The sequence below is a fragment of the Gracilinanus agilis genome, chromosome 1 (assembly GCF_016433145.1).
Source record: "Gracilinanus agilis isolate LMUSP501 chromosome 1, AgileGrace, whole genome shotgun sequence".
Lineage (NCBI taxonomy): Eukaryota > Metazoa > Chordata > Mammalia > Didelphimorphia > Didelphidae > Gracilinanus > Gracilinanus agilis.
In genome coordinates, this window is record NC_058130.1 from 133,797,124 (window position 1) to 133,810,352 (window position 13,229).

Consider the following 13,229-nt stretch of genomic DNA (forward strand, 5'->3'; position numbering starts at 1 on the left):
TGTGATAATGAAATTAAATCTGCCCTTCCCATCTTTAATCTAATCATCAAAGGTGAGAACATCCCCATTAATTCACGAGTTGGAAGGTCTGTGACCCATGTGTGCTAGAGTGAGTGACAATCAAAATCTACTGACTACCTCCTGGGCAGTCCTAAGCAAAGCATCTGTTGTGATTGGACACATAAACTAAGAGGAAGTCACAGGAAGTGATGCAAAAGAAGCACCTTTTAAAAGGGAGTGACAACTTCCTGTCAGCAAGTTCTTGTTTGTCTTCTGGAGTTGGAGGACAAGTTGGAGACACTGCTTGCTGGACCTGAGACCTTGACCCTGAGACCTTGGTGAGACTGTTCTTAAATCTCTTCCTTAGAATTACACATTGTGAGTGAAGAAGGCTGACTACCTTAGCCTCCTGGAGGCTCCCTTGATTAGGAGAAGCCCTCATGGCTAAACTCCTTGTTAATTGACTTTTAGGCTCTCCAGCTGGGCTTCTGGAGCCCTGCTGGGGTAAAGCCCAGTCTTGAATACAAATCTAGTTCCTTAACTTAGATCTCTTACTCTACCCTCTTCTCATCTCTCTACTTCCACATTCTCCTATATTTTGTAAATAAATTACTAAAATCATTTTAGGAATTGATATTTATTCAGTTCCTTGGTGACCACACCTTTAAATATTAATATCCAACAAAAAAATCCCTGTTTCCCTTTTACAGCTCATTTCCTAAGTATATAGAGAAATGAGTCAAATGTGTAAAAATACATTCCCCAATTGATAAATGGTCAAAGAATATGAACAGGCAGTTTTCAGATGTAGTAATCAAAACTATTTTTTAATGCTCTAAAGCATTATCAATTAGATGAACACAAATTAAAGCAACTCTTAGCTATTGTGACAGAAAAATGAAATGACAAAAGTTGGAGGAGACGTGGGAAAATTGAGACAGGAATGCACTGTTGGGGTAGTAGTGGACTGATTCAACCATTCTGGAGAATAATTTGGAACTATGCCCAAAGGGCTACAAAACATACACATCCTCTGACTTAGCAATATGACTACTAGTTCTTATCCCAAAGAAATTTTTTTAAAATGAAAAGGATCTATATGTACAAAGCTATTTATGTCAGGTCTTTTGTGTGGCAAAGAATTGGAAAGTGAAGGGATGCTCATAATTTGGGGAATGACTTAACAAATTATATAACTGATTGTGACAGAATATTATTGAGCTATAAAAAATAATGAGCAGGAAGATTTCAAAAAAAAAACTGGAAAACCTTATAGGAATAGATACAGTGAAGTGAGCCAAACCAAGAGAACAATGAATACAACAAAAGCAGTATTATATGATGAATAATTGTGAATGATTTAGCTATTCTCAGTAATACAATGATCCAAGACCCTAAAGGAATCATGATGAAAAATGCCTCCAGAGAAAGAATTAATGGAATATGAATCAAGTCCAAAAATATTTCACTTTCTTCATTTTTTTGTTTGTTTTCTTCCAAAAATGGACTAATATGGGAAAATGCTTAACATAATAGAACATGCAAAATCTAAATCAGATTGCTTGCTATCTCAGGGAGGGAAGGAAAGAAAAAAGGAGAGTACTGGGAACTTAAAAAAAATTTTAATGCATGTTAAAAATTGTATTTACATATAATTGAATGGGAATACAATATCAACATTTTTAAAAATATGAGGGAAATGAAAGAGACTAAAATTTAAAATTTTTTAAATCTTTTTTAAATAAATAATGAAGGGAGTTGTTTTAGAAAAACCTGAGAATATTTAGATGAACTGATGGAAAGTGAAGTGTTCGGAGCAAGAAGAAATTATACAGGCTATAGGGAAACAAGCTACCAATAATAACTGTTGATGAAGTTGTAAACTGGTCCAAACACTCTAGAAAATTATTTGAAACTGTACCAAAATAGAATAAAAAATGTCCATAGAGGGAGCTAAGTGGCGCATTGGATAAAGCATTCAGCCTAGAGTCAAGAATATCTAAGTTCAAATCTGGACTCAAACATATACTAAGCAAGTCATTTAACCTCCATTTGCCTCCACTTCCTCTTCTATAAAATGGAGAGTGTGATAGTACCTACCTACCAGGATTATTATGAGGATCAAATGAGAAGATAATTATAAAGCATTTAGGACAGTGTTTTGTTTATAATAAGCATTATACATATATATATACATATGTGTAAAATGTATATATGCATACAGATATATGCATATAGCTAATAGCTAGTCATTGTGTTGATGAAAATTACTAATAAGTCTTTCAAAGTTGATTATTTTTACAAAATTACTGTTACTATATGTTTTTTCCTCCCTTTAGTCTTTGACTCTAGACAAGAATTTTCTCTCCAAAAAAATGGCAGTGCCAGATCAAAAAATAAATAAATAAATAAATAAAAAGGGTGGGGATGAACATTCAAAGGATTCTGAAGCAAAGCTTCCATATAGGAACCATGAAAAGAAAAGTAATCCAGAGTTTTCAGGGACATTCTGCTGGAGATCCTGGGGAAAGCAATTGCCTTTTAAGTCAACAAATCTTTCCACCCATTCTATTCCACGAGTCTCAGGTATACATGTGATTTTGATTTGCACATACACACCAACACACTCTGCCTTCAAGAAAATCTGAGGAACTGCCAAGAGAGGAAAATGTCTGGTAGTAACTATTTCCATACAAGAATATTCGGTCTAAAAATTGGGACACTGATGTATTACTGGTGGAGCTGTGAACTGATCTAACCATTCTGGAGAGCAATTTGGAATTATACCCAAAGGGCTATAAAACAATGTATACCCTTTGATTCTGCAATACCACTACTAAGTCTATATCCCAAAACAATTTACAAAAATATTTATAGCTGCTCTCTTTATGGTGACAAAGAATTGGAAACTGAAGGGACATCCCTCAATTAGAGAATGGCTGAACAAATTGTGGTTTATGATGGTGATAGAATACTGTTGTGCTGTAAGGAATGAGGAAAAGGATGATTTCAGAAAGAGCTGAAAAGACCTACATGAACTGATGCAGAATAAAATAAGCAGAACCAGGAAAACATTGTACACAGTAATTATAATATAGTGGAATGAACAAATCGGTTAGAATCAGCAATATGATAATCAAGAACAATTCTGTGGGACTTGTGAAAATGAATGATATCCACCTCCAGAGAAAGAATTGTTTGGAGTAGAACTGCAGATGGGGGCATATGATTTTTCATTTGTTTATTTGGGTATGTGTTTGGGGGGGTTTTGTTTTATAAGATTATCACTTACAAATATGAATACTATGGAAATATGTTTTGCATGATAATACATATATATATACCAGATTGAATTTCTTGCAAGCTCCAAGAGGGGAGGAGGGAAAAAGGAAGACAATTTGGATCATATAACCTAGGAAAACGTTATGTGGAACTTTGTTATTACATGTAATTGGTAAAAAATAAATTTAAAAATGAATATTAGGCCTATAAACTATATGATCACAACATGTTAAATCTGAATTTATAAGCAAATTGGAAACCGAGCTGAGACAGACCACATGAAATACAGGATCAATGCAATTTTAAGTTCCTGGTGCAGTTTTGATAAGCTTAAAGTTATATTCAAATTTTTAAGACACTTCTATTTCATGGGGTGGGGACTTAGATTCTGTCAGTAGCTTTTATATATGAATATTCTGAGCAAAAATCCATTTCACCCCCTAGATTAAACTGGAATCTGGGCACTAGAGGGTCAGCATACTTCTAAGGAAAGTATCTGAGCAGCAGCTTCCATGCTGATAAGGTGCCCCAGTCTAGGTACTTGCAGTGACTGCCCTCCAAGCAATCAGAGGGGCATTAAAGTCTATTATACAGTGATTATAATACACTTTTTAAATATTTCAAAGAATAACTAAACACTGGGTTTTTAGCTCAAGGGGAATGACAACTGGCAGGCAATGCAAATACTGAACTCAGATCTTTCAACTTCCTTATTAGGTAATCAATAAAGTGAGCTTTGCAGGCTTAGAAAAGGTGGCACTGAGGGTAGTGTGTGTGTGGGGGGGGAATTTTGGGGGGAGGGAGAGAACATGAATCATGTAACCATGGAAAAATGTTCTTAAAAAAAGTTTTTAATTAAATTTAAAAATTAAAAGAAAAAATAAAAGTACGAAATACCATAAAAATACTGAATGGTTTAATTCTGTAAAAAAAATATTTAGAGGGGAAAAAGTATTTACATCTTGTCTGATGGGTATTTTTTTATTCATTTGTGTAAAGAAAAATAAATATGATATTCTCTTTTATCCAATATTTTATACAATTTACCCCTCATTTATCATCTGTATCTCAAATTATGTGTTATTTCTATGTATTTCTATAAATTTTGCTTGTATTACTCCCATGTACTATGAATTTCTCCTTCCTCAAGTGGATAGGATTACCATCATAAAAATAAATAAACAAACAAACAAATAAATAAATAAGTGAATGAATGAATGAATGAATGAATAAATAAATGGATAAATAAAAGGTGGCATTCAAGCCAAAACACAAAAATGATATCAATAAAATTTTCCAATTTTTTTCCCACCACAAAGAGCTTGGCTATAAACATTTTTGTACACATATTTTCCCCTATTATTTCTTTGGGGTACAAGCTCAGCAGTGGTTTGGCTGGATCAAAGGGCAGGTATTCTTTTAAAGCCTTTTGGACATAATTACATATTGTCCCCCCCCCCAGAATAGTTGGATTCAAACTAATCTTTAAAAAGCATCTCAGGGACTTCTGGGCTAAGATGGCCACAAAGTAGAAATAAGGCCTGTACACTCCTCACAACCAATCAATATAAAGCTTCTCAAAAGGACAAAAATTAAAATGAGATGACTGAAGGGGATCTGTCATAGGGCACAGCCTTGAAGGTAGGCAGGGTTTGGGCATTTCTGCATAAGGGGGTAAAATTATACCTACCAAAGTGTGAGCTGATCACCCCTCCCCCACACCACCTACCCTGCCAGAGCCAGAGCAAGGGCCAGGGCAGTCTCTAAACTCTAAAGGGCTGGCTGAGGGCACCACAGACTTACCCCTGAGGGCAATGCAAGGCCTCAGCAGCAAGATTTGGGACCTAAGGTTGAAGAGTTCAGAGCCCAGGCTTAGAGATATGGCAGACCTGGGCTGGCCACAGCAGGTGCAACTGAGACTGGAAAAATAGCCTCAGGGTAAAATTCTTTAAAGCTCAGAACACCAAGAACTACTTGCCCATCTCTCACTCAGAGTTCTGGGTGGGAAGTGTAGATAATACAGAGAAAAAAACGAACACAGCAATGACCACCAATACGAAGGGACCAAAATCCACAAGTAACAAAAGAAATAAGCTGCAAGAGAAAAAGCCTTTGACCTCAGATAACTTCTATGGAGAAAAAGGGCAGAGTACAAAAGCAACAGCAAAGAGTGACAAACAAGCAAACATATCCATAATTTCCAAAAAAAATGGAAATTGGTCACAAGCTCTCAAGGAACTCAAAAAGGAGTGGAAGAACCAAGATATAAAGATAGAAGAAAAATGGGAAGAAAAGTGGGGGAAAAGAAATGAAAATTTTTCAAAAAGAAAATAACAGTTTAAAAGAAAAATCTCCCACATGGAAAAAGAAGCATAGAAATCATGTGAAGTAATAAGCAAATTGGAGACCAGACTGATCTGCAGGAAGCCATGAAAAAGCAAGATAGACCAAACCAAAAAGGAAAATCAAAAGATCATAGCTGAAAATCAGTCTTTAAATACTACAACTGGGCAAGTAGAAGCCAATGATCTTACACGACAGCCAACAATTGATAAAGCAAAGCAAAAGAATGACAAAATAGAAGGAAACATGAAATATCTCATTGAAAAGATAACAGACCTAGAAAACAGATCCAGGAGAGGCAATATAAGAATCATTGGTCTACCAAGAAGCCTGGAAAAAAATATAAGCCTTGACATTATATTACAATAAATAATCCAAGAAAACTGCCCTGATAGTCTTGAACAAGAGGGCAAAATAGACATTGAAAGAGTCCATAGATCACTCTCTATGTTAAATTCCCACAAGACAACCCCAGGAATGTTATAACCAAATTAAAGAGCCTCCAGCTCAAGAAAAAAAATATTGCAAGCAGCCAGAAAGAGACAATTCAGATATCAAGGAGCCCCAGTCAGGATTACACAGGATCCAGCAGCCTCCACACTAAAGTACCATAAGGCATGGAATATGATATTCTGGAAGGCAAGAGAATTGAGTCTACAATCAAGAATCACCTACCCATCAAAACTGACAATATTTCCCAGGGGAAAGTATGGGCATTTAACAAAATAGATGATTTCCAAGCATTCCTGAAGAAAAGACCATAATGAAACAGAAAATTTGATGTCCAAATACAAAATGCAAGAGAACTAAGGTAAATATGAAAGAAGAAAACATTTAAGGGCCTCAGTAAGGTCAAATGAATTGTATTCCTATAGGTAAAAATGTTATTTGCAACTCTCAAAAATTGGTTTCACTATTATAATATATAGAAGAATTATTCAAAGGCAGAGGCTGGAGAACTATGAAGTTTAAGATTGTATGTAAAAAAGAGGGGGGAATAGAAGATGTCACCAAGAGAAACTTGAAGGAAGAAGAAAATTAGAATAAATCATACCACATAAAGAAGCCCATAAGATGGGGGTGAAGGGGAGAATACTACTATAAGAAGAGGAAGAGAGTGGTAATAAGTAATATGTAAACCTTTCTCTCAGTGGAATCAGTTCTGAGAGGGAAGAGCAGCTAGACATTGGGGTATAGAATTCTATATTACCCTACAGGGAAGTTGAGAGGGAAAAAAACAAGGGGGGAGTGGGACAGGGAGTATGAAAATGGAGGAAAAGTTTAGGGGGACCAATAATAATAATAATAGACCTTAAAGAAAAATAAGAGGGGAATAAGAAGGGGAATTGGAAAGAAAAGTAAAATAAGGGTGGGAAATAGGGAGATTGATTAAAAGCAAAACACTTGTAAAGAAGAAAATAGTGAAAGAAGAAAGGACAGGACTAAAAGAAGAAATCAAAATGACGGGGAAATACACAGGTGGTAATCATAATTCTGAATGTGAATGGGATGAACTCATAAAACCAAAATCCTACCATATGTTATCTATAACATACACAAAGCAGTCAGCCACACAAAGGGTAAAGGTAAGAGGCAGGAGCAGAATTTATAAAACCAAAATCCTACAATATGTTGTCTACATCACACATGAAGCAGTCAGCCACACAAAGGGTAAAGAGAGGCTAAAACAGAATTTATTGGGCACCAACTGAGAAAAAGAAGGTGGGAGTCGCAATCATGATATCTGACAAAGCCAAAGCAAAAATATATCTGATTAAAAGAGATAGAGAAGGTAATTATACTGTGTTAGTTAAAATCACTTGGGTTTCTATTTAGAGGTATTTGGGGCTCATTTGAGCGTTAAGGTATGTAGATTATATGACAAACTTCCTGTGGACATTTTAGGGGACTTTGGAAAACTACATTTCCCATGATTCCTCTTGTAAAAATGGAGGAGACAGGAAGTGTGATGATGTAAGAGAGGGGATAAGACTCCTGGAGTCAGGAGGGGCGGTCTCTTTAGTTACCTGAACACACGAAGATACGAAAGGTAAAATGATTAATGCGGCAGTTTGAATACTTACAGGCACGTGGACTAATGATTTATCTCTATCAGCATGGCTTTTATTAAAATACTATTTTCCCTTTTAATCTCAACCTTCATCATTTTTACAAATAACAATATCCAGATAAAAGGCAGTATAGATAATGAGGAAAAATCAGTACTCAAAATACATGCACCAAATAATATAGCATCCAGATTTTTAAAGGAGAAACTATTCAAGCTTAAGGAGGAAATAAATAGTAAATGTACACTAGTGAGAGACTTGAACCTTCCTCTATTAGATCTAGTTAAATCAAACCAAAAAATAAATAAGAGGTAAGAGATGTGAATGAAATCTTAGAAAAATTCAAGTTAATAGATATGTAGAGAAAAATAAATGGGAAAAAGGAATACACCTTATTTTCAGCAGCATATGGTACATTCACAATGACTGACCATGTACTAGGGCATAAAAACATTGCAAACAAATTCAAAAAAGCAGAAATAATAAATGCAACTTTTTTAGATCATAATACAATAAAAAATATAATTAAAAAGAGTACATGGAGAGGCAAATAAAAATTAATTGGAAATTAAATAATATGATTCTCCAAAATTAGTTGGTTAAAGAACAAATCATAGAAACAATCAACAATTTAATTGAAGAGAATGACAACGAGGAAACTACATATCAAAATTTATGGGATGCAGCTAAAACAGTACTGAGGGGAAAATTTTTATCTCTGAGTGTATATATCAATAAGTCAGAGAGGGAAAAAGTCAATGAATTGGATATACAATTAAAAAACTAGAAAGAGCTTCCAGGTTAAGATGGCAGCAGAGTAAAAAGCAGCTCTTAACCTCTCCTGACCGAAACATATAAGACTCCTCAAGGGGACATAAAAAAAAACCCAGTCGAATGGAGGGACCCCACAACAGGGCGCAGTGTGGAAGGTACGTGGAATTGGGACATTTCCATGCTATAAAAGGGTGAAACAGCTCTCACTAAATCGCAGGCTGAGCAACCACCCCCCCCAACCCCTCCACACACACCACCTAATAGCGCCAAAGCCAGCTAAAAAGAAACAGCAAGTTTGGGGCACCCATCGAGTCATTGGCAGCTCCAGGGCCTGTTCCTGAGAGCAGCAAGATTTAGGACCCCAAAAAGCTAAAGAACGAGCACGAACTCTGAGCGCAGGCGCAGAGCGTGGGCGCAGAGCACAGGTGGAGGCAGACACAACCGCGAGCTAAGGCTCTGAAACCCTGAGTGGGGAACCAGCGCAGACGGGTATACGACTGTGGAAGCAGCACCCTGAGACTTGTAAAGAAACCTCCAGCAGAGGACCAAGCAAGGGAGTCCACCAGGGGGCTTGACCTTGAGAAAAACCAGAACTCAGACCTCAGGACCCAAAAGACTGCAGACAGACCCTGAGCGTGAGGATAAAGCTGAGAAGCTGCTGGGATAACAATGGCTACCCAGAATCAGGAAGCTCAGACGAGAAAGATTAACAAGAAAAAGAAATCTTTAACACTCGACAACTTTTACACAGAGAAAATCCAGACAACCGAGCAAATAGAGGGGGAGAAAAACAAGCATCCAGACCCTCCCAAAATAATAATGAAAACTTGTCACAAGCTCTTGAAAAGTTCAAAACTGAGATGACGAGAAAGATGGAAAAGATTTGGTTAGAGAAATGGAAAATAGCTCAAAAGGAAATCAGGCAAGAAAATAACAGTTTAAAAGGCAGAATTTTGCAATTGGAAAGTGAGGCTCAGAAATCAAATGAACTGATAAGCAAAGTGAACACCAGAAATGACGAGATTGAAAAGGAAAACCAAAAGATCATAGCCGAAAACCAAAAGATCATAGCCGAAAACCAAAAGATTATAGCCGAAAACCAGTCCGTAAAGGCTAGAATTGAGCAACTGGAAGCTAATGATCTCTCAAGACAACAAGAACAAATAAAACAAAGTCAAAAGACTGAAAAAAAATAGAAGGAAACATGAAATATCTCAATGAGAAAGTGACAGACCAAGAAAACCAGTTTAGAAGAGACAACTTGAGAATCATTGGTCTTCCAGAAAAACCAGAAATTAATAGAAACCTGGACTCCATACTAAAAGAAATTATTCAACAAAATTGCCCTGAAGTCCTACAACAAGAGGGCAATATAGACATTGAAAGGATCCACAGATCACCCTCGACACTCGACTTAGAAAAGACAACTCCCAGAAATATAATTGCCAAATTTAAGAGCTTCCACAGTAAAAGAAAAAATCTTACAAGAAGCCAGAAAGAGACAATTCAAATATCAAGGAGCACCAATCAAGATCACACAGGATCTGGCAGCCTCAACGCTAAAAAGACCGCAAGGCTTGGAATATGATATGCAGAAAGGTAAGAGAGCTGGGCCTGCAACCACGGATCAACTACCCATCAAAATTGACTATATATTTCCAGGGGAAAGTATGGGCATTCAACAAAATTGAAGATTTCCAAGTATTTGCACAGAAAAGACCAGGGCTAAATGGAAAGTTTGATATCCAACCACAAAAATCGAGAGAAACATGTAAAGGTAAATAAGAAACAGAAGGGAAAGAAAGAAAACTCATAACTTTTAAATTTGCCTTTTTAAGGGCCTCAGTAAGATCTAATTATCTGTATTCCTATGTGGAGAAATGCTATGTATAATTCTTGGTAGTGAACTCTATTCACTATTATAGTATTTACTATTATAGTAATCAGAAGAATAATTCACAGGGAGAGTGTGGAATACTAAATGGTCTAAGATGATATGGGGGGTGGGAAAGAGGGGGGTGAATAGTAGGGGACACCAAGAGAAAGTTGAGTGAATAAGAAAAATAGGATATTATATTACACACAAAGAGGGCATGGGAAGGAGAGGGGACAAATACTATTATAAGAAGGGGAGAGGAAGAGAGCATTAAGAGGTAATATTTAAACCTTACTCTCAGTGTAATCAACCCCGAGAGGGAAGAGTAGCTATACTATCCATTGGGATATAAAACTCTTATCTAACCCTACTGAGAAAGTCAGAAGAGATAAACCAAGGGGACCAGGGGAGTGGGGAGGTCAAAAAAAGGGAGGGGAGAAGAAGGAGAAGGGAATTTATTAGGCCTTTAAAAACAAAAAAAGGGGAATAATAAGGGAGGGGGTAGAAAGGGAAGTTAGTCAAGGGAGGGGATAAGTGATAGGGTCTTAATAGCAAACCACTGGTTTAAAAGGAAATAGTTTACGGAGAAGGGGTAGGAATAGGGGAGGATACGAAAATGTCAGCAAATGCACAACTTATAATTATAACTCTGAATGTGAATGGGATGAACTCGCTCATAAAACAGAAGCAAATAGCAGAGTGGATTAGAAACCAAAATCCTACTATATGTTGTCTACAAGAAACACATATGAGGCGGGTGGACATACGAAAGTTTAAGGTTCAGGGCTTGAGCAAAATCTTTTGGGTGTCAAATGAGAAAAAGAAGGCAGGAGTGGCTATTATGATTTCTGACAAAGCCAAAGTAAAAATAGATATGATTAAAAAAGACAGGGAAGGTCATTACATCCTGATTAAAGGCAGTATAAACAATGAGAAATAACACTACTCAATATATATGCACCAAATGGTATAGCATCCAAATTCATAAAGGAGAAACTGGCAGAGCTCAAGAAGGAAATAGATAGTAAAACCATAATAGTGGGAGACCTAAATATTCCTCTTTCAGATCTAGATAAATCAAACCAAAAAATAAATAAGAAAGAGGTAAGAGAGGTGAATGAAGTACTAGAAAAATTAGACTTAATTGATATGTGGAGAAAAATAAATAGGGAGAAAAAGGAATACACCTTCTTTTCAGCTGCACATGGGACATTCACAAAGATTGACCATGTAACAGAGCATAGAATCATTGCAAACAAATGCAAAAGAGCAGATATAATAAATGTAACCTTCTCAGATCATAATGCAATAAAAATAATAATTAGTAAGGGCACATGGACAGGCAAATCAAAAACCAATTAGAAATTAAACAATATGATTCTCCAAAATCAATTTGTCAAAGAAGAAATCATAGAAACAATTAACAATTTCATTGAAGAGAATGACAATGATGAGACATCCTACCAAATTCTGTGGGATGCAGCCAAGGCAGTTCTCAGGGAGAAATTTATATCCTTGAGTGCATATATTAACAAATTAAGGAGGGCAGAGATTAATGAATTGGGTACACAACTCAAAAAATTAGAAAGCGAGCAAATTAAAAACCCCCAGATGAAAACTAAATTAGAAATACTAAAAATCAAGGAAGAAATTAATAAAATCGAAAGTAAAATAACTATTGAATTAATAAATAAGACTAGAAGCTGATATTTTGAAAAAACAGATAAAATAGACAAAGTCCTGGTCAATCTAATAAGAAAAAGGAAAGAAGAAAACCAAATTGACAGTATTAAAGATGAAAAGGGAGACCTCACCTCTAATGAAGGGGAAATCAAGGCAATCATTAAGAACTATTTCGCCCAATTATATGGCAACAAATATAACAATTTAGGAGATATGGATGAATATTTACAAAAATATAAATTGCCTAGATTAACAGGAGAAGAAATAGAATACCTAAATAATCCCATATCAGAAATAGAAATTGAACAAGCCATCAAAGAACTCCCTAAGAAAAAATCACCAGGACCTGATGGATTCATAAGTGAATTCTATGAGACATTCAAAGAGCAACTAATCCCAATACTATACAAATTATTTGATATGATAAGCAAAGAAGGAGTCCTACCAAATTCCTTCTATGACACAAATATGATACTGATCCCAAAGCCAGGTAGACCAAAAACAGAGAAAGAAAACTATAGACCAATCTCCTTAATGAACATAGATGCAAAAATCTTAAATAGAATATTAGCAAAGAGACTCCAGCAAGTAATTAAGAAGATCATCCACCATGATCAGGTGGGATTTATACCAGGAATGCAAGGATCGTTCAACATTAGGAAAACCATCCACATAATGGACCATATCAACAGTCTAAGCAACAAAAATCACATGATTATCTCAATAGATGCTGAAAAAGCCTTTGACAAAATACAGCATACATTCCTATTGAAAACGCTGAAAAGTATAGGAATAGAAGGACCCTTCCTAAAAATAATAAACAGTATATACCTAAAACCATCAACAAGCATTATATGCAATGGGGATAAATTAGAAGCCTTCCCAATAAGATCAGGAGTGAAACAAGGATGCCCATTATCACCTCTATTATTCAACATAGTACTAGAAACACTAGCAATAGCAATTAGAGAAGAAAAAGAAATTGAAGGTATCAAAATAGGCAATGAGGAGACTAAGCTATCACTCTTTGCAGATGATATGATGGTCTACTTAAAAAATTCTAGAGAATCAACTAAGAAGCTGGTAGAAATAATCAACAACTTTAGCAAAGTTGCAGGATACAAAATAAATGCACATAAATCATCAGCATTTCTATATATTTCCAACACATTAGAGCAGCAAGAGGTAGAAAGAGAAACACC